This window comes from Delphinapterus leucas, chromosome 12 (genome assembly GCF_059928025.1).
Source record: "Delphinapterus leucas isolate spDelLeu-1000000601 "Yukka" chromosome 12, BTC_Dleu_Yukka2, whole genome shotgun sequence".
NCBI classification, from domain to species: Eukaryota; Metazoa; Chordata; class Mammalia; order Artiodactyla; family Monodontidae; genus Delphinapterus; species Delphinapterus leucas.
The window spans coordinates 29,541,600-29,562,356 of record NC_143140.1 but is presented as its reverse complement, the minus strand read 5'-3'; the positions used below and the strand labels follow the sequence as shown (position 1 = coordinate 29,562,356).

The 20,757-nt window shown below is 45.3% G+C and overlaps 1 long non-coding RNA gene across 1 annotated transcript; it reads right to left on the bottom strand.

Moving 5' to 3' along the window:
* Window positions 1-1,656: 1,656 nt before the first annotated feature.
* Window positions 1,657-11,966, bottom strand: LOC149747854 (uncharacterized). Its single transcript, XR_016395152.1, has 3 exons — window positions 10,823-11,966; window positions 10,109-10,248; window positions 1,657-1,856 (listed from the first exon to the last, which is right to left on the bottom strand). It is a non-coding gene; the product is annotated as an uncharacterized LOC149747854 (long non-coding RNA).
* Between the last annotated feature and the right edge of the window lie 8,791 nt (window positions 11,967-20,757).

Genomic DNA, 20,757 nt, shown 5'->3' with positions numbered 1-20,757 from the left:
CCTCAGCCCTAAAGGGGGCATTTTATTTAGGACTCACCCCACATCAAGTGCGTGGCCTTCACTGAGCCTGCCTCTCAACCTTCATGGTAAGCCCTGAGACAGAAGTTTCTGGATCAACAGGAGACCAAGATTGCTAGCAGGTTATTCTCTTGCCCCCTTACCATCCATCCAGGGCAATGCTGGAGCTACCATCTGCCAGCTACTGCCACCCTGCTCTCAGCCCCTGCCATTGGAGCCATCCATTCGTCCAGCAGGTAGCTACTGAGCACCTACTATGTGCCAGGCACTGGGTGCCGGAGTCACAACACAGAACAAAGCAGGCAGATCCCTGCCCTCATGGAACTTACCTTCTATATGAATCCATTTATATGAAATGTGCAGAAAAGGCAAATCTACAGAGACAGAAAGTAGCTTTGTAGTTGCCTAGGGTTGGGGGGAGGGGCTGGAGTGACTGCTAAGGGGTAAGGTTGTGGGGAGGGGGCCTCTCACTGTTGTGGCCTCTCCCGTTGCGGAGCACAGGCTCCGGACGCGCAGGCTCAGCGGCCATGGCTCACGGGCCCAGCCACTCCACGGCATGCGGGATCCTCCCGGACCGGGGCACGAACCCGTGCCCCCTGCATCGGCAGGCGGACTCTCAACCACTGCGCCACCAGGGAAGCCCAGCACCCATTTTTTAATAAGGAAAAATATTAAATATTTAACTTGTCTAAAATTTCCATACAAAATGTTTTCACTTTTTTAATGATAAGCTTGAGTGTGCATCTGTGGTTGTAACTTTTTTTTTCTTTGGCTGTGCCTCTCAGCTTGCGGGCATCTTAGTTCCCAAACCAGGGATTGACCCGGCAACCTCGGCAGTGAAAGCTCGGAGTCCTAACCACTGGGTCGCCAGGGAATTCCCTGTGGTCGTAACTTTTCATATTAGGTTATATATTTGCGATTGTAACATAATTTTTTTCATTGAAGTATAGTTGATTTACAACGTGTTAATTACTGCTGGACAGCAAAGTAATTCAGTTATTCATATATATACATTCTTCTTTATATTCTTTTCCATTATGGTTTATCTCAGGATATTGAATGTAGTTCCCTGTGCTATACAGTACGACCTTGTTGTTTATCCATTCTCTGTATAAAAGCTTAAACCTACTAACCCCAACCTCCCACTCCATCCCTCCCCCAATCCCCTCCTCCTTGGCAACCACCAGTCTCAGAAGCACCCATTTGAAACTGCCTTGTTCCATCTTTGAAGGTTCAAGCCATCAGCCATGTGACTGAGCCCTCTTGGGAATGGATTGTCCAGCCCGTCAAGTTGCAGATGACTGTAACCCCTTGCCAGTGTCTGGACTACAGCCTCACAGGGGACCCCGAGCTGGTACCACTCAAAGAAGCCACTCCCCAACTCCTGACTCACAAGAGCTAAATGAGATAATAAATGCTTATTGTTTTAAATAAGCTCCAGGAATTCCCTGGTGGTCCAGTGGTGAAGACGCCATGCTTCCACTGCCATGGGCCTGGGTTCAATCCCTGGCTGGGGAACTAAGATCCCACAAACCACAAGGAGCAGCACCCCCCCCAAAAAAAAATGCCCTTAAGTTTGGGGTAATTTGTTATGCAGCAATACCTAACTGACTGTAAGTGATAAATCACCTATAATGATAAGTAATGAAGCAATTTTAATAAAATGTTGATGGTGGAATTTAGGTGGTGGTGGGTACACAGGTGTTCACTGTAAAATTCTTTCAGCTTTGCTGTGTGCAGGAAAATTTTCGTAATCAAATGTTGGAGAAGAAAGTGCAGGCTGCACAACAAAAAACTGGCAGCTGGATCAGTCCATGACGCAGCATCAGTTATGGTTCCTGAACGACAGAAGAGAGTGATTTGAAAAGGTTACCAAGGAATACAGCATGTTTTGGAAACAGATGTCTTTAGAGTGTTATTTATTATATATATTTTAAAGTATCCATTTGTGTATATAAAGTAGTATTAGATGTATTTTACTCATTTTTTTATCCCAACCTCCAATTTTCAAAAAGACACCAATCTGCCAATTTCAGTTTTTATCATCCAGGGCACTTTTCAAGAACCCTATGATTGACAGGACTTAGTATTATGTCAAATGTAATTTATCCTTCGGATGAGGCCACCGGAATCCATTTATCCTACCCTGTGCTTTGCTTTGTTTGTTCTGTCTGATTTAGTTCCCAAACTAATTAGGCTAGCTTAATTCCCTGTTGCTTTGTCAGGTAATGGTTAGAGGAATTTGATTAACTTTTACAAAATGTACTTGACACAAGGCTGCAAGAAATGGCTATTTCTGGGCTCCAGAGAAATCAGACTGGTCAGAGAAGTGTCGATGCCAGTTCATGTTTTCCTTAACCTTTACCTGGACCTGACACCCACTCCTGCACATTTTTACAGCGAAAACAGTCTGCTAAAATTTCTGTTCATACCAAATGTTGATAATGTAATTTTAGATAAATAGTGTGACTAGCCTAGTCTTTTTATGTAACGACATGAACCATAAAAACATTTTGTGATAAACAGAAATCCAGACTCATTACTTTCTCCAAATATAAATAAACCGAAATCTGCCCGTCAGTGATGAGGCCCACTTTGTTTATTTTATAGACATCACAGGGTCATCACGATGTGATTATGAGCTCCTCCATTACAAAGTACACAGCACCGTACTAAAGATAAACTTGGGAAATATTGACAGCTGGATTTGGTGTTTAACGTAGAGTTCTATGTTGTGGGTGGTGTCTTCTCAACACCGGCCAAGCTAACAAGACCAGAAGAAGGGGCCCTGCCATACTCACCGCAGATAAGTGGGAGGTCACGGGGACTGGGGGTCCGCTTGTTTAACCTCACCTCATCCTCTTCCTGGTTGGAGGGCAGAAAGCTAAAAACTACACTTTGCAGATCCCACACCTGCAGCTAGTGATTGGAATGTGATCCAACTAGAGGCACCTCTGCCAAATTAGGAAGCCAAGAGGAGGCCTGGCCTGTACAGCGGTGACTGGGGAGCAAGGTGCGGAGACGGGAGGTTTTTCTGTAGCCGCTTTCCAGGACCATTCTCCTGCCTGGTGGTGGCAGGCCTCTCTCCACTCAGGCTGCCTGATCCCTGAAACACAGGCAGGGAGTGGGTTCTATTCTTTTAAGTTAATTTATATTTTATTGAAGTATAACTGATTTATAATGTTGTGTTAGTTTCAGGTGTACAGCAAAGTGATTCAGTTATACACATACATGTGTGTGTATATATATACATAGGTACACACACATACATATATATTCTTTTTCAGATTCTTTTCCCATATAGGTTATTACAAAATATTGAGTATAGTTCCCTGTGCTATACAGTAGGTCCTTGTTGGTTATCTATTTTATATATAGTAGTGTGTACCTGCTAATCCCAAATTCCTAATTTATCCCTCCCCCATACCTTTCCCCTTTGGTGACCATAAGTTTGTTTTTGAAGTCTGTGAGTCTGTTTCTGTTTGTAAATAAGTTTATTTGTATCATCTTTTTAGAGTCCACATGTAAGTGATATCATATGGTATTTGTCTTTGACTTACTTCACTTAGTATGATAATATCTAGGTCCATCCATGTTGCTGCAAATGGCATTATTTCATTCTTTTTTATGGCTAGGTAATATTCCACTGTGTGTGTGTGTGTGTGTGTGTGTGTGTGTGTATACCACATCATTTAAGTTGCTTCCATGTCATGGCTATTGTAAATACTGCTGCAATGAACATTGGGGTGCATGTATCTTTTCAAATTATGGTTTTCTCTGGATATATGGCCAGGAGTAGGGTTGCCAGATCATATGGTAGCTCTATTTTTAGCTATTTAAGGAACCTCCATATTGTTCTCCACAGCGGCTGCACCAATATACATTCCCACCAACAGTGCAGGAGGGTTTCCTTTTCAGGGAGTGGGTTCTTGAATCCACAGCCCCAGTTAACATCCTCTGAGTTGGGAGCCTGCTGGTAGGCCTGTCCTTCAAACTTCTGGGAATCACCCCAGGGCCAAGCCTACGGCTCCTCAGGGCTCTCTCCCTTCCAGCAAGTCTGTGACCACTTAATCCCCATCTCTTCCTGCTTAAAGTATCAATACTTAGAGTGGTTTGTTTCCTGCACTGAACCCTTACTTATTCACAACAGAAATCCTATGTCTTTTAAATTATTAAAAAATACTAATGCAATTTACCCTCCTCCGTTTACTTTCCAAAGCTCAATCTCTCAACATGGGTGAAGGGCAGCAAAGGCCTGGAGTGAACAAGAATACAGAGGCCTGGTAAGGAGTGGAGAACCACATAGTGCCAGGGTAGGGTCAGGTCCACTGCCTGCAGGGGGTGGAGGATGCCCGGGGAAACCAAAACCAAAAGGCTGAACTCAAGTAGATGTAACGGGCCGATCAGCTGCAACACCCGCCTGTGGACACACAGGGCATGGAAACCAGGCTCAGTGCTTTACTGTCAAAGCTCACACCACATAAAGTGTGACGGAGCAGCTCTTTTCCATGTGTGATTTAATCGAGCACTTCCCCGCTGTGGTTTCACAGTGATTTAGATCTGCAGTTAAAGGGAAAGGCAGGAAGCATTCTACTTGGTTCAAAGCCAGCGATTCTGAGTTCCAGTCCCAACGCTGCTACTGCTGGCCAGATGGACAAATCCCTGACCTGTTTCCTGTGTGTGTCAGGACTGTCCTGCAAGACGACAAGCCCCTCAATAACAATAGTAGCAGCTGGCCTTTATTGAGGACCCGCCACATGCCAGGACCCTGTATGCATCTCATTTAACCTCACAACCACTCCATCAGGTGGATATTACTCAAGAGGTCCAGAATGTGACCACTTTGCCTCATTTTCCTACCACCATCCTGGTCCAGGCCTCCATCCCATCTCACCTGTGCGCTGCACAGCCTCTTGCCTGTTCTTTCTGTTCCAGCCCTTCCCCTCACCCCACGACTGTTTCTCATCACAACTGCGAAGGTGATGAAACCTCAAGTCAGATCGTGTCACTCTTCTACATTTTCAAACTCCCTTTCCCCAGCCCCGAACATGGCTTCCCATACGGCCCAGAATAAAAGCGCAGGTCTGTGCAAAGCCGTCTGGGATCTGCTCCCCCTTTCCTCTCTGATCGCATCCTCTAGTCCCCTGGCCCACTCTACCCCACTCTACACTGGCCTCCCTGCTACTCTTCCAACATAAGAGGTACCCCCTGCCTCAGGACCTTTGCACTGTTGTTCCTCTATATAGTATGTAAATGGCCCTCCCCCTCAGCCCCTATGGGTGTTTGCACAGATGTTACCTCACTGGTGATGCCTTCTCCGACTACCTTGCTTAAAATTACAGTCTTAGCATTTAGCACTACTTACGATATCTTGTTTACTGTGTTTCGCCCTCTAGCATCACAACGGTAGGAATTGTTTTGTTCAAGGCTAGATCAGCCACATAGTAGTCACGTAACAAATATTTGTAAATGAAATAAATAAATGAAGAACCTAAGGCATTAGGTAGCTTCCCACGTTTGCAGAGGTAGTAGGGCGCAGTGGTAGGAGCCAAATTCAGGTTCCATCTGACTCAGAAGCCCACGCTCTGTACAGGGCACCCTCCTTCCACATCCCAGGGGCTGTTAGAGACGCAGCAGGCGTAAGATAAATATGTGCACTCATGTGATCCTACTTTCTGTCCTCTTCTCTACCCATGAGAGGCGCTCCTCCTTAGACGCTGGGCCCATCCACACTGCTTCCTAACCAGGCAGAGAACATGACTTAGAGGCAGTGGGACCCACTTTCCTCGTCCTCCTTCCAATCCTGCCTTGAGAGCCCCAGCAGCCAAAAGGCATCAGATCCACCCACCGTTCTAACGCAAAAGGCTGGGCACTGCCTGACAGGCACCGTAGTGTAGCCCAATCACTAACGTCGGCAAGAGGGCTTCTGCAGATTAGCCCAGATTCTGGCTGCAAGGACTGCAGCATTCTGCTGCCTGAGGGGCTCTTGCAGCACCAGCGGGAGGCTGTGGAGGGGGCGATGGAGGGGCTACAGCCTGGGTTAGACAGAACTAGGGGCAGCAGCAGCAGAGCCTGGGCCAAGCCAAGTCTTGTCAGGATCACCCCACCGGCACCCCTCCCTGTGTTGAATGCAATAAATCTTCCAGGAGGCAGACCGTTAGCTAGAGACTGGCAGGCTTTCTTGTCATACCCCACGCTGAGATCTCTGTGTTTTTAATTAAGTGAATTAATATAAATACCAGGCTTAGAATAGTACAATGTGAAGGCCTACATTTCTGTAGCTATTATCCTAATGGGATTTAATTGCTATATTTTCTTGACAACAGCCAAAAGCTCAAAAAGGGTCCAGTCAGGTAAGGAATGCAAGGATTGAATCTGCATATGCTTTAAAAAGCTGTTTTTCCAAAATATTTATTTATTGGCTCCGACAGGTCTAAAAAATAAATAAGACTAGGCTGTAAACTTGGTAGCCAGGAATCTGGATTTATTTCTTTTCATGTCTATTGAGATGTTGAAATGGTTATTCTGCTTGAGATCGATTATTTTTATTATGGTTATGTTAATTATAGGAATGTTATGTTATTTTAAATGACTATATATATGTAAACAAAAAAATTTTTTTCAAGTAAATAGGCAGTGTAAATCCCAGTTCTACTATTGTAATGATTCCCATTATTGCTGTGAAGAAACGTGGCAGACCTCACGAGAAAAAATTACAAACATCCAATAACCAGTGAGGAAATGGAATAAACAGAAATTTTAGGGCAAGTGTAATTTAATGTTAACGAGAATATAGGGGCTATAAGTAATGGTGCTAATTGTGTACAGTGGCAGCCAACTAGAACTTTCAGCCGAAAACCAACGAGGGTGAGAATCTGAAAATCCATCCTGCAAACCAGACCCATTAAATTAAAGGAGGAGAGAAATCGGACGGGTCGGTGTGTGCTGGGGCATAATATTGTCTGCACTACACAATTCATGTCTACGCTTTGTTTTTGAAGAGAACTTTCTCATATTAAAGACTCAGCACCACGATGCCTTTTCAATGAAAAGGAATGCAAAAGAAGAATCTTCATTACAGCACCCCATATCAGGGAACACACAAATAAATGCCCATTCACTCCAGTGTGAGAAACAATCTTTATCAAGTGTCTCCAAGTGGATGTCACCCCTAAAGCCCCTCCCCAAGTCACTGAAATAAGTACTTTGCTTTGATGCAAAGACACTGCAGGATACACCTTTGACAGGCGTTTTGTTATGCTGTTTCCTTCCAGAGAGAGGTGCCTGGGGCTTAGAAACAAGAGGTAAGGCCGAGCTCTGAATAAGCGGGGCCTTCTCATGGCTGGGAGTCCTGTCAAGCTCATCAAAGGAATGTGTTTCTAAAATGTGTTTCTAAAGAATGTTTAAGCTGAAGGAGTTCCAAGCAACCCCATATGGACAGTGTGTGTGCTCTTGTGCGAAGGCCTTTCCCTTTTGCATGCAGACGTAAATGGAGCCCCGAGGTTTAAGCTGTGGAGGGCAGACCCAAGAGGCGTTTTTGGCTGAAAGAAAGTTTTCGTCTGTTTTTATAAGCATGTGCTCCTTAAAGGGCAAAATGCTGGAAATACGTAGGAACTAGCCTGGTGCTTCCACAAGAGAAAATGATTAGACAGGTCTAGGTCTTGATGTTGTCGGTAGGATTTATGTACCCTGGAGAGAGGAGGCAACCTGGAAAAGGAGCATTCCAATCATGCTGTGTCCCCCACTTGGAATGCAGCCTTGATGCTGGAGGCTCGAGGAATCAAGGAGGGCGCAGCAACAGAGGTGGAAGGGAAGCCAGGCTAAACTGAAGAGAGGCGCGGATGAGAAGGGGACCTTGGGCATTTCCTCCAGGTTGTCCAAGCCAGTGTAGCCAGGGGCTTCCCTGGTGGCGCAGTGGTTAAGAATCCGCCTGCCAATGCAGGGGACACGGGTTTGAGCCCTGGTCCGGGAAGATCCCACATGCCGCGGAGCAACTAAGCCCGTGAGCCACAACTACTGAGCCTGCGCTCTAGAGCCCGTGCTCTAGAACAAGAGAAGCCACCGCAATGAGAAGCCTGCGCACCACAACGAAGAGTGACCTCCACTCGCCCCAAGTAGAGAAAGCCCCCATGCAGCAATGAAGACCCAACGCAGCCAAAAATAAATAAATGAATAAAATTTAAAAATAAAAATATTAGAAGGGAAATCTGTTATCCTTATAGACAGATGTCTGAGTTAAGTATTGTAATTATATACTGCAGACCTGGTAGACACACCAGATTTATACATCACACCCTAGATTGCCACATGGAGCACCCTGAACACAGCAGGAGTGTTATATCTTAGCTAAATTACAAATTTAGCTCTTTTATCGTCTCCATTACCCAAGAACCCACGTTTTCTAAAGATATTTAACTCCTTAGCTCTAGAAAAGCAGGAGATAAACATACATGCATATACTAAACTATTTACAAAAAGTAAGTGATAGAACATCTGGGATTGGCTTCAAAATAATCCAAGAGGGTGGGAGAGAAAAGCAGAGGGGGCCAGTAGATGAAACAAGATTGACTGTAAGTCCCTAATTATTGAATCTGGGAGTGAGGTACATGTGGGTGACTTGTACTAGTCTCTCTAGTTTTGAAATTGCCACAATAGAAAGTTGGGTTTTTTAAACAGCTCTGGAACAAATACTGATACATACTTCACAGATGAACCTAAAAAAAAGAAGCTGAATGAAAGTAGCCAAACACAAAAAAACAAATACTATATGATTCTGTTTATACGGAATGTTTAGAAAAGGCAAATGTATAGAGGCAGAAAGAAGACTGATGGTTGCCTGGAGCTAAAGGCAGGTGTTAGAACTGATTGCAAATGGGCACAAGCTAACGATGATGAGTGATGAAAATGTCCTAAAACTGCACTGTGGTGATGGCTGTACAACTGTAGAAATTTACTAAAATATATATATATATTATATAAACATATATATATATAAAATATATATGGATGTGTTATGGTATGTGAGTTATACCTCAATAAAGCTATTTTAAAAGGATTTCACTAATGTCATAGAAAAGCAGTTTCTAGTCATACATACCATTTCTCATAGCCTTCCTACAAATCTGAAAACGAGAAATAGAAAAAGGAAAAAAGCAAACAAGGTCTGGGCAGTGAGTCGTGTTTCTGCAGAGCAGGAACTTACTAGACAAGGAGGAGGCGATTAGAACCCTCTGTTTACAAAAGTCATAAAGCAGGAGACAAAAAAAAAAGTATGCCAAATAAAAAACAAGCAAACACTAAATGTGGTTTAAAGGTTGTAATTCAATTTTAAATATCCTAAATTATCAGCTGGTGCCAGCAACAATTTGTTTTTTGTTTTTGTCATTCGGGAGAATCTAATCCATTCAAAATCACCTCAGATTAAACCCACCTAGTAAGGAAAATTAATTTGAAACTTCATTTTCTTTTGTAAAAGAAAGCATCTCTGACAAGTTAGAATTTACATTAAAACAGAATAAAGGAAGCTGCGGAAATCATCCACAGCAGGGGCACTGTGCTTGCGGTAGAAGCTTTGTCTGCTGCAAAGTGAGAAGTAAAAACAACTTTAATTTTTCATCAATATTGTCTATCAAACAATAACTGCTAGAATTTACACTTAGATGTTGGGACAAACTTCTTACTTACAGACCTCATAAATTCTCAAATTCTGAAACTTAGTCAGTTTGTTTTCACTTGATAAAAAAACAGTGGGATTTAAAGTTTAAATTTCCCCAGGGCACATTCCTTTAAAGGGCAAAGGGTGGGGAAGAGACAGATTTCCTGGGCCTGAGTGCAGACGGGCACCAGGCTTCACATCATCTCCTGCCCACATCTCCAGTTCACACACTGACTTCAGTTAGCGTCCTGCAGGCTTGTTACAAACAGGATCCTGGGTGGTGATTCACTCTGCCCTCTGACAACCCTTAATCATGCCAACAGAACCTTACCTTCTAAGTACTCTAGATAACCCCACACACACCCCTTTCTACACAGAATTCAGTTGTTATTCATTCAACCATTGTCTTCCCAAATGAAACTCCTAAGTACTTACAAAAAAACAAAACAAGGGACTTCTCCGGTGGTCCAGTGGTTAATACTCCAGGCTCCCAATGCAGGGAACCCGGTTCGATCCCAGGTCAGGGAACTAGATCCCACATGTTGCAATGGAAGATTCCACGTGCCGCAGCTCCCCTACGGCGCAGCCAAATAAATAAATAAATATTAAAACAACAATCACAAAAACCCACTTGCTAATAATCCTTCTCTTCAGTGTTCCTGAGACCTGGAGAAGGATAACTCCAGAGTTTTCGTTTTCGACAGGCTCAGTACGATGTCCTGAAGACCTAAGGCAGCCCCCAGTTAGCTCCGGGAGTCTGTCCCACCTTTAATGGGGGTCCTTGGGGTTGCACCCGAGCGTGCACACACGCTGGTCTGGAGTGGCAGCCCCGGGTTCCAATCCTGACTCCACCATCACTAGACGTGAGAACCTGGACAGGTCAAAAACTTTCTGAGCCTCAGTTTCTTCACTCCAAAAAATGGAGATAATACCTATGACTTGAAGGCGGTAAAAGGTTAAACAAGATAAAGAAAAAGTGTACTAGAGAGCCCACAGCGCAGGGCTGGGGTGAAATAAACATGAGCCAAATTCGATATAATTAGCATACTGGATTCCTGCAAAGCTCTAGGAGAGAGTTTCAGTTTGACAAGCACTATTGTCTCATCCTGTAGTAGAAAAATAAGCCTGTAGAAGAGAACTGGAAAATACCGTGAAAGCAGGGCCTCCCATTCCGTGAAGCACCAGCAGGAGCTACTTATAGAGTCGTCAAGCCGATTCCATTTATTTCCTACCTGTAAATCCCTTTATTTATTTAGTACCTGTCTCCACGGCAGGAGACAGGCCGGCAACTACCTGCTCAGATGTGAGTCCAGCAACAGATATGGACCTGGTTCTGCCCTGGTCCTCCCTAGAGGGATCAGGTCATTTTGAAGGCAGACCCCTCCTCCCCTGCTATGGAAAAGACCCTCCCACACCCTCTTCCCACAGACACCAGTCTTGAAGTTAGACCCGCCCTGTCCCCACCCCCAGGCCACAGGGTTTCTGCCAAATCAGGTCCTTCAGATCCTTAGAATGACCACTGGGCTTCTTATCAGCTGCCAAATGTTTCCAGGGTGGGCCCCCGAACCGCAATCAATTTCCTCTTCCCACATGGCGATTTATCTAAAATTCTCTCTCATGTCACAGTGAGTTTCCTAACATCAGCCCTCCTGGGTTGAATACAAACAATAACATTCAGGGAGGGGCAGGTGCTGCTTTCTAAGGCGTGGGGCAGGGGTGGGGGGAGAGTTGGGGAGCAGAGTGACCTGTAAACTGGTTCTGCTAAAGAAGACGGCATGCCCACGCTGCTAGGGCGTCTGGAGAGGCAAGAGAGATTGACTGCAGGAGACGAGAGAGAACCCTGCAAGGAGCCACTTTTCCAATTAGGCAGCTGCAGCATGTAGCTCTCCAGAAGTTCCCCCATCGGCATAAGCTCGGTTTGGGTTGGCTTTTATGGTCTTTCTGAGTCTGGAAAATACTGCTGAAGAGAATTGTGACAAAGACCCTCTCCCTAACCAAACTCCCATTGGCCCCCATCCGTGCCAGGCCTGCAGAGCCCAGTTTTAGCGAGAATCCCGCTATGTCAGTTTAGCGAGAATCCCGCTATGCCAGTTTAGTACCCTTAATACCTCCCACTCTTAATAGCTGATCACCCTCAATATCTGATCAAGTTCCTCATCCCCCACCATCTGGCCTTCAGCAAGAATCCTGTTCGTTTAGCAAGAATTCTTCCTACCCTCGAGGTCTCCTCTTAGTAATTTTCCCTCCACCCCTCCAACCTGCTCCTTGGCTATAAATCCCCACCTGTACTTGTCATATTCGGGGCTGAGCCCGATCTCTCTCCCCTACAGCAGTAGTCAACACCTGTCACGATATTCCTGAATAAAGTCTTTCTTACCATTTTAACATGTGTCATAATAATCCTTCCTTTAACAATGGTTAGTGGGTTGAACGGTGGCCCCCCAAAAGTTACGTCCATGCCCTAAGACTGGGAACCTGTGAGTATGACCTTACCTGGCAAAAGAGTGGATATTACTTTGGGGGACCCTGAATGCAATCACATGTATCCTTATAAGAGAGAGGCAGAGGGCGTTTTGGGACACAGACATACAGAGACACAAAGAGGAACCAGTGATGTGAAGACAGAAGCAAAGACTGGAGTGATGTGGCCTCAAGCCAAGAAATATCTTCACCCCTGGTAGCTGCAAGAGTCAAGAACAGAATCTGCCCTAGAGCCTCTGGAGGGAGCCTGCCCAGCCCCCACCTGGATGCTGGACTCCTGGCTTCCAGGGCTGTGAGGGAGTAAATTTCTGTTGTTTTATGCCACCGGGTTTGTAGTAATTTGTTATAGCAGCCTCAGGAAACTAATAAGGGCACAGAAGTGTGTCTTAGTCCATCTGGGCTGCTATATATAACAAAATACCACAGACTAGGTAGCTTATAAAGAACAGAATTGGCTCACAATTCTGGAGGCTGGGAAGTCCAGGATCAAGGTGCCAGCCGATTCAGTGTCTGGTGAGGGCTTGCTTTCTGTTTCATAGATGGTGCCTTTTCACTGTGTCATCACATGGTGGGAGGGACAAGGGCGCTCTCTGAGGCCTCTTTCATAAGGGCACGAATTCCATTCATGAGGGCTCCATCCTCATGCCCTAATCACTTCCCAAAGGCCCTGCCTCCAAAGACCATCACACTGGACATTCGATTTCCTCATATGAATTTGGGGGAGGACACAAACCATAGCAAAGTGGGGAGTGGGTTTTGCAGCCAGCTAAAGTACTAAGGAGCAATATATTCAAACCTACCATTTGACATTTTTATAATAAGCCTGAATTATTTTTGTAATAAAAACTGATCATTAAAGCCATAAAACATGAGAGTAAATAAAATTTGGGGGATGGGGAAAGTGAACATAGAAGGAGATATCGTGCCCGTCAGACAGACAGCTGAGGAGACACAAGACCTTTAGCTGCTATGTCTCATGCCGAAGAAATAAAATTTAGTTTGACCCCAAAATGTACTCACACCTAAATTCTATCTCACTAAAGAAAACAAACAGGTATCAAATGGTCTAGTTCTAGAAGAAGGAGCATGATGTGGGGAGGGTCTGTTCTAGAACCTGAACTCCTGCATCCCTGAAAGGAGCATGGACTAGTTTCACAATGAGGAACATGATTTTCTTCATCTGGTTTAAACATGCTCACTACACATCACAGGAGTGAGTCAATGTTAATTGATAATTTCATGGAGATAAAACGCCATAAAAATATATCTTTTTAGGAAAATGCAGTGAGAAATACAAGTTCAAGAATAAGACAAGGCGGGGGCTTCCCTGGTGGCGCAGTGGTTGAGAGTCTGCCTGCCGATGCAGGGGACATGGGTTCGTGCCCCAGTCCCAGAGGATCCTACATGCCGCGGAGCGGCTGGGCCCGTGAGCCATGGCCGCTGAGCCTGCGCGTCCGGAGCCTGTGCTCCGCAAGGGGAGAGGCCACAGCAGTGAGAGGCCCGCGTACCGCAAAAAAAACCCCAAAAAACAAAAAAAACAAAAAAGAATAAGACGAGGCGAGTGAATAAAGCGGCCCTCTAGTTGGGGGGCTGCCCTCTCCAGCGGGCAGTGGCCAGAGAGCGGAGAGTGTCTGCGCTTTCCACATGTCCACACAAGAGTGGAGCCAGCCAAGGAACAAACAAACCTCACTCTGTATTTTTCGCCTGGTCACCCGGCATTAGGAGCCATTACCTGAGAGGCAGTACAATGAACCATCAAATAATCCTTTATAAACAGGGCATCACTCAAACCACCACAAAGGCCAGGAGTCAGATACCAGCTTTGCAGCCCTCTCTCCTGTTACTCCCTTTTACAAAATCCCTGCTGCGGCCACATGGCCCACTCTCTCCCTACGCAGGGCTTTGCCTCCCGCCCCTGTACTCTCTCCAGAAACACCCGCCCTCCTGTAGTCCGTGCCTATGGAAACCCAGGATTAGTTTGCTAGGGCTGCCATGACAGAGTGCCACAAAGTTGGTGACTTAAAACAGCTGCAATTCATTCTCCCAAGGGTCTGGAGGCCTGCGCTCCCTCTGGAAGCTCTGGGCAGGATCCCTTCCAGGCCTCCTCCAGCTGCGGTGTTCCTCAACCCTTTTTCCAAATTAGGGAACGTTCACAGGCTCCAGGGATTTAGGGAATGGATGTAGATTTTGGGGGCCAGCATTCAATCCACTGTACCGGCCAAGCCGAGCTATCACCGCTCATCAGGAGCCTTCCCTCGTCTAGTTTTCTGAAACTGAGGGTGGATTTTCTGTCCTCTCACAGGTGTACCGGGAGCGTCTCCTCGGCTGTGTTCATTGAAGCCAGCCAGCCCGTGCTTTTCCAGAGCGGGGCGTCCCAGGGAGAGCGTTGTCCCAGCTGAGGCGAGGAGGGAATTACGTGTCCTCATCACTGCAGCCACCGCACTGTGATAAGCTTTTGTGCCCCCACTACCCGAGCATCTCGAGGGCGGGGGTCCATGTCTTCCTCACCTTTGTACCCCCTGCCCCTCCCCATAGTACCTATAAACAAAAGGTGCTTAATTGACAATTGATATTTGTCAAACAAAAGAATGAATGTATCTGTATCCCATGAAATGTATTGTGTATATTGCTACTCATCAGGAGGTACCTGTGTGCTGCACAATGCCTGGTGGGGAAGATAAATATTTACAGGGTTCTCACCCATTCAACCGACAGTCTCTGTCAGTAACTCCCGTGAGGCTGATCTAATGACCCAGGAATGGGCTGATAACCACAGCTTGAAAAACATTGACCCAGGTGATCACTAAGATCTTTTTCTATCTCTAAATTCTATCATAACCAACAACTGGAAAAACAAACTGGCGTGCAATGGAATTGTGGTGATCTGACCAAGCAGAAAGCTACAATTAAGGAAAAATGTCTAAATACGTGCAAGGTGCTTGTGGAAGGCACTGGACAAAATAAAATGTGAACCTTGGGTGGCATACTTTAGTCATGTCTGCAGACAATACATTTGTTAAATGAGAACACGAACCCATTGTGTGCAACGGGTTCTATTGTTATACAGGCCACGTAATCCCTGAGTGGCAAGTGATCCTAAGAGCTCTGGTCACTTTTGGTGGGTCCCCTCATCCCTCATCCTTCATCATTTGGATCAGCTCTCTCACCTCTAAGCCCTACTCAAGTCCACCCCAAGACACCAGGTCTTCATAAAATTCTCATTAAAATATTTAAAGATGGGCTTCCCTGGTGGCGCAGTGGTTGAGAGTCCGCCTGCCGATGCAGGAGACACGGGTTCGTGCCCCGGTCCGGGAAGATCCCACATGCCGCGGAGCGGCTGGGCCCGTGAGCCATGGCCGCTGGGCCTGCGCGTCCAGAGCCTGTGCTCTGCAACGGGAGAGGCCACAACAGTGAGAGGCCAGCGTACCGCAAAAAAAAAAAAAAAAATTTAAAGAGCACCACACTCTCAAACAGCTTTCAAAATGCCATTAGATTCAGAAACTTCCACCGGCCTGCAGCCCCCCTGTTCCTGCTCACGGCCCTCCAGGCACCCCAGCCCCCGCTGCAGCCCTCCCCTTGCTCTCAGTGGCTGTCCAAATCCCCACTAAATGTTATCTGACGTAATCTTAAGGTATTCTCTTTCCTCAAGGATATTTTTTATTTTGAGCTGGGAAACCAAAAAGCTTATAAGATTGAAAAGGATGAACTTCTAAAAATAAAATTTTAGGCAGAAGGGAATGAGGAGACATCTTTAGGAAAATCCTTTCTACACCCCTTCAAAACACACCAACTGGGGAGCCAGCTTCTCTACCTGCTTGACAGTGAGCCAGCCCTGACTACAGACCTATCATTCCACGGGCAGCTGGCATCCTTAATAATGAACAACTTCCTTCTGTTCTATCAAGAGCAGAGACAAAGACATGATTCACGGGCACTCAAATTGAATCATTGTCTTTGTTTAAACCTTCCCTCTCAGACGCAGCTGTCAGCTAAAGCAGAGAGTCCAGGGAAGGATGGACGCTCTCAAAAGCGAAGCTGTTCAAGTTCCCAGGCAGCCAGCACGTGGGCTCCGCCTTCACTGCCTGCCCAGGCCCGTGGCCCCGAGACCCACCAGAGGTGACGCCCGGGGCACGGACAGCCTGCGGGGCTCGGCATCCAGAGGAAGGCAACGGGCTTCCACCGTGATAAAGGCCCCACTAAAGTTACCCACCACACCACCTCTGGAACAGAGCTTCCAAACTGCAGGTCGTGCAGGCCTATTTGTGGGTCATGAAAATAAGTTAGTGGGTCATAAGCAGCATTTTAAAGAATGAAACAGAACTGGAAATAGAGTGTGCTGCATGTATTTTGGGAAACAACTGTTTCACTTGTATGTGTTTATATGTGTAGGTACATAGCCAGTGACTATGTAAAATATATTTCTTTTAATGGGTCACAGTCAAAAGTGTGAAAGGCACTATTCTTGAGCAAAAGTGAATCAAGTATTCAATCCAAAGAAATAATAAAAATATAATTTACCTTCCTTTTTGGAAGGCCAATAATTATCAAAAGTACCTTGGACAGTGTCTGCAAACTGAGTCAGCCTTTCCCGAGCACAGTTCTGGGGTTTTAAGACGTATTTTCAGAGGCCTGAAAATTCTTGATGAGAATTTTCACATTTTGTGCTCCTAATATAACCGAGCAGGACCCTCTGGGGCCTCCCCGGGACAGACCCCTCCGCCACATCCTTTGCTGTAGCTCCTCTCTGAACTACCTAGATAATAGTATCTGATGCACACTTCCAGAGTTGTTTTACAGATGATAAAACCACCACCAAACGGAAGAAATTAACTACTTGATGATCATGAGCCCCAAGACCTATGTACAGGGCGCCTAAGGGTATGTTAATCACCCAGTTACTTCAACATCAACCAATCAGAGAATTCTGCACGAGCTGATCACATACATATCCTGCAACCCCCGCTCCCTCACCTGGCTTTTAAAACAGCTTTGCTGAAACCCTTCGGGGAGCTCAGGGTATTTTCAGCCTGAGCTCTCCCCTTCCCACCCGCCACACCCAGCTGTCCTTGCTCGGGCCCGCAATAAACCATTCTCTCTACGGGGATATAGGTATACGTATAGCTGATTCACTTTGTTATGAAGCAGAAACTAACACACCATTATAAAGCAATTATACTCCAATAAAGATGTTAAAAATAAATCTAAAAAAAAAAAACAAACCTTTCTCTGCCCTAAACTCCGACATTTGGTTTGTTTGGCCTCACTGTGCATCGGGCACACGAACTTGCGTTTGGTAACGCTAATGCAAATCTATACTGAACATCTTCGGAATCATCTGGATGTCTCCCTCGTAACTGTGTTGGGTCATATGGTTTAAATGTTCACATTTGCATTCGTGTTTATCATCAAATGCAGGTGGCTGGATTGCTGAGATCAACAGAGAAGCAGCCTTCATCTAGCAATGCTGCACTGATACACGTGCAGGCCAGGTCACGGCATGCTGTGCAGAGGGTTCTCGGTCCCCTGAGGGTGGGAGAACTGAGTTATCACCGAGCAACTCGTAGGACAGGACTGCTGAACAAGGAACGTGGACCACAGCTCTCACTCCCAGGTCCAGGAGCAAACACTATGAATCCCATCTTTGCAACAATTTCTTCACTGTAAATGTAAAAGTAAATGCAATGAAGTGAGTGATTTTCACATATCACAGAATAAAGAGACTAACCTAATGTTTTACAAGTTATATGGCTAATTTCACGTACATTTCCTATCCTGTTGCTGAAGATAATTTTCTTTTCTTCCAGCATGTCAAGAAGTTAAATTTGGTTGGAGGGGAAGAGAGCTTGAGGACTACACTTATGGGTTCCACATCACGTCATCCCACACCTAAACAATTCTTGATCAACGGAGAGAAGTTGCTTTTTTCTTTATTTGACTGTGGCATGCTTTATTGAAGTCGTTTTGTGGCTAATTCATTTCCTTAATTATACTTGCCCCAGAGCAATATTATAGGAGTTTATATTCCCAATTATTGGAAGGGGGAGGTCCCAGAGCACACAGGATATTAGAAGGAAGCCAAGCTGAATTTTTTAATTCAGTTGAGAAAAGCTGGTAGGAGTGAGTGCTGAGAAAGGAGGAAATTCAGCAATATGTATCCAAAGCCTCTAACCGTTGTTTGCTCTCTGACCCAGAAATTCCACTTTTAGGAACTGATATGAAAAGTAGTAACTCTACAGGTCAGAAAGGATACAGTTGCAAGAATCCCAGGGGAGGGGTTAGCAGAGATGGTACAGTCAATGATGCTGATGCTGACGAGATGATGCTGTCTCACAGATAGTGTTTACCCCTTTTGCAAGGCTCTATTCTAAGCACTCAACATCTATCTCCTCATTTAATTCTCAAAGCAGACCAGTGCAGTGGGTATTACTATTCTCCCCATTTTACAGAAGAGCAGATGGAGACACACAGCAGTTAAATAACTTGCCCAGCTAATGAGAGGCAAGGCTGACGTATGGACCCAGAGTCTGACTCTAGGGTCTCTGCTCTTTGGCACTGTCCTCTCAATGGATCACCAGGAGGCATGTAAAATGATGTAGTATCTATGTGATAAGACACATGTTCGTGAGCCAGTGTGAAGTGAACAAAGCAGGTTACAAAACATCATATGCTGTAACCCCATTTTTGTAAAATTTTAAAGACCAGCAGGATATATATCAAAATGCAGTAATTACTGGTATTTTTATGTATTATGTATTCGAATTTTCTTTAATTAAATATAATTATTTTTTAATTGAAAACAACACATCAATTGACAAATATGTTCCAGGTAATCTTACATGTGAGTTATTAAGATTGGATATGTGTACAGCATCACAGACAGCTGCTGGTGAGGATTAGTCACTCACCTTTCTATTGCTTTCTACACGAAGATAAGCCTGAGAGAAGCTTTCTTGTAGGACTTTGATTTAACAGCACTTGACTGTCAAATAAAAATTTTAATCAACCAAACTATCTAAGAACTCAGACTCCCCAGGAATCTTTATTCCAGCCCGAATCCCTTTCTGCCTCATCAAGGCCTCTGGCCTGGCCTGTGACAACCTGCAGCGGGAGGATATGCAGACAGCACCTGCCGCCACGGTGACCCATTCCCAACAGAGGTGACAGTGCCCAGCAGCGGGGCAGTGCACTGAGACAGCTGTCCCGGCCCTGGAGGCCAGGCCTGTGGCCACAATAAACCCTCTTCTTCCCTTTAAGGACAGGAGGACATGAAGGACAATCCAAAGCCAACCAAAACACCCAGGCCCAGCTCCCGACCTGCATTTGAACAGTCTCGGTATTCTTCTGTGCTTACAGCAGGGAACTCCCACAGCAATGAAGCTCTGAATTGGAGCTGCCATGGCACGAGTGTCCTGACCCAGCACGACTGGGTCTGACTTCACTCCCAGCAGCACAGCATTTAACGCCAGATGGGAGATACAGACACTAAGTGTAACAGTTCAACATCGTTCTGGATGCTTTCAATGCTCCGCTTGTGAACTTGAGAGAAACAGAGCTGAAAGAACCTCAGGGACCGTCGGGTTCGGTGTTTCTCAGCGTGGGAGCCATTGGCATTTGGAGTGGGCCAATTCTTCCCTGGACCGGGTGGCACTGCAGGGTTTTAGTTTCCAGGGTCCTCAACCATTGGTGCCCCCAATGGTCGAGAACCACTGAGGGCAGAGAAGTCGGTCATTTGCCCAAGGCCACCTAAGTAGCTAGAGCCGAATCCCATGTCTCGTAACACTTAGTTTTGTGTTCTTTTCATTGTACCAAACTCCCCTAATTAGGCTCATTAGAGCATGAGACACTTAAATATTAAGAATAGGCTTCACACTTACCGATAGGATTTATGGTTTCTGGATCTAAGCCTGATTGCGTGAACTGTTTTTTCAATCTCGTTATGGGTATTCTGGTATAGAAGCATAATTCTATTACTATAATTACTCTAAGAGGGCAAAAAAAGTGTCTGAACTAACAACCACCTATCGATATTCAAGTCCTCAGGATGCACTGTGTACAGAACTCATATTTCAAAGAATATCTGTACCAGAGAGAGAAAGAGATCTGGAAACATTTACATTTTATTAAAAACATGTTTTCCTTCAAAGCACCATCTCTGCAAGCAGTCAGGGAAGTGAGTCCTACGTGGGATAACTTTTACCAAATAAAACCTTTCAGTTGAGACTTTTTAAAATCACGATTCTCAAATCCAACCTAGCACTCATTATGAATGTGAAATCTAAGTTTATATTTTCAGTAACTTCTCGCTAGTGCTTAAAGGACTTGTAACAAAATCAGTCCAAAGCATGACACTGTCAACTGAAAAGATGCACAGTGTGAGAGCTGTGAATCCCGTTGTACTGGGGGACTTGCTGAGGACAAAAGCCCGGGAGAGAGCATCTCAGATATCTCTAAGGAACGGCTCTGAAGGGTGGGGGAGGTCAATGCATATACGATTTGGCAAAGGGTGTACATGCAATCCAGCACACATAATTCACATGCTAAATTTAGGACACTATAGCTACATAAACTTTTCCCCTGAAATTTCAGAGAGAGAGAGAACAAAA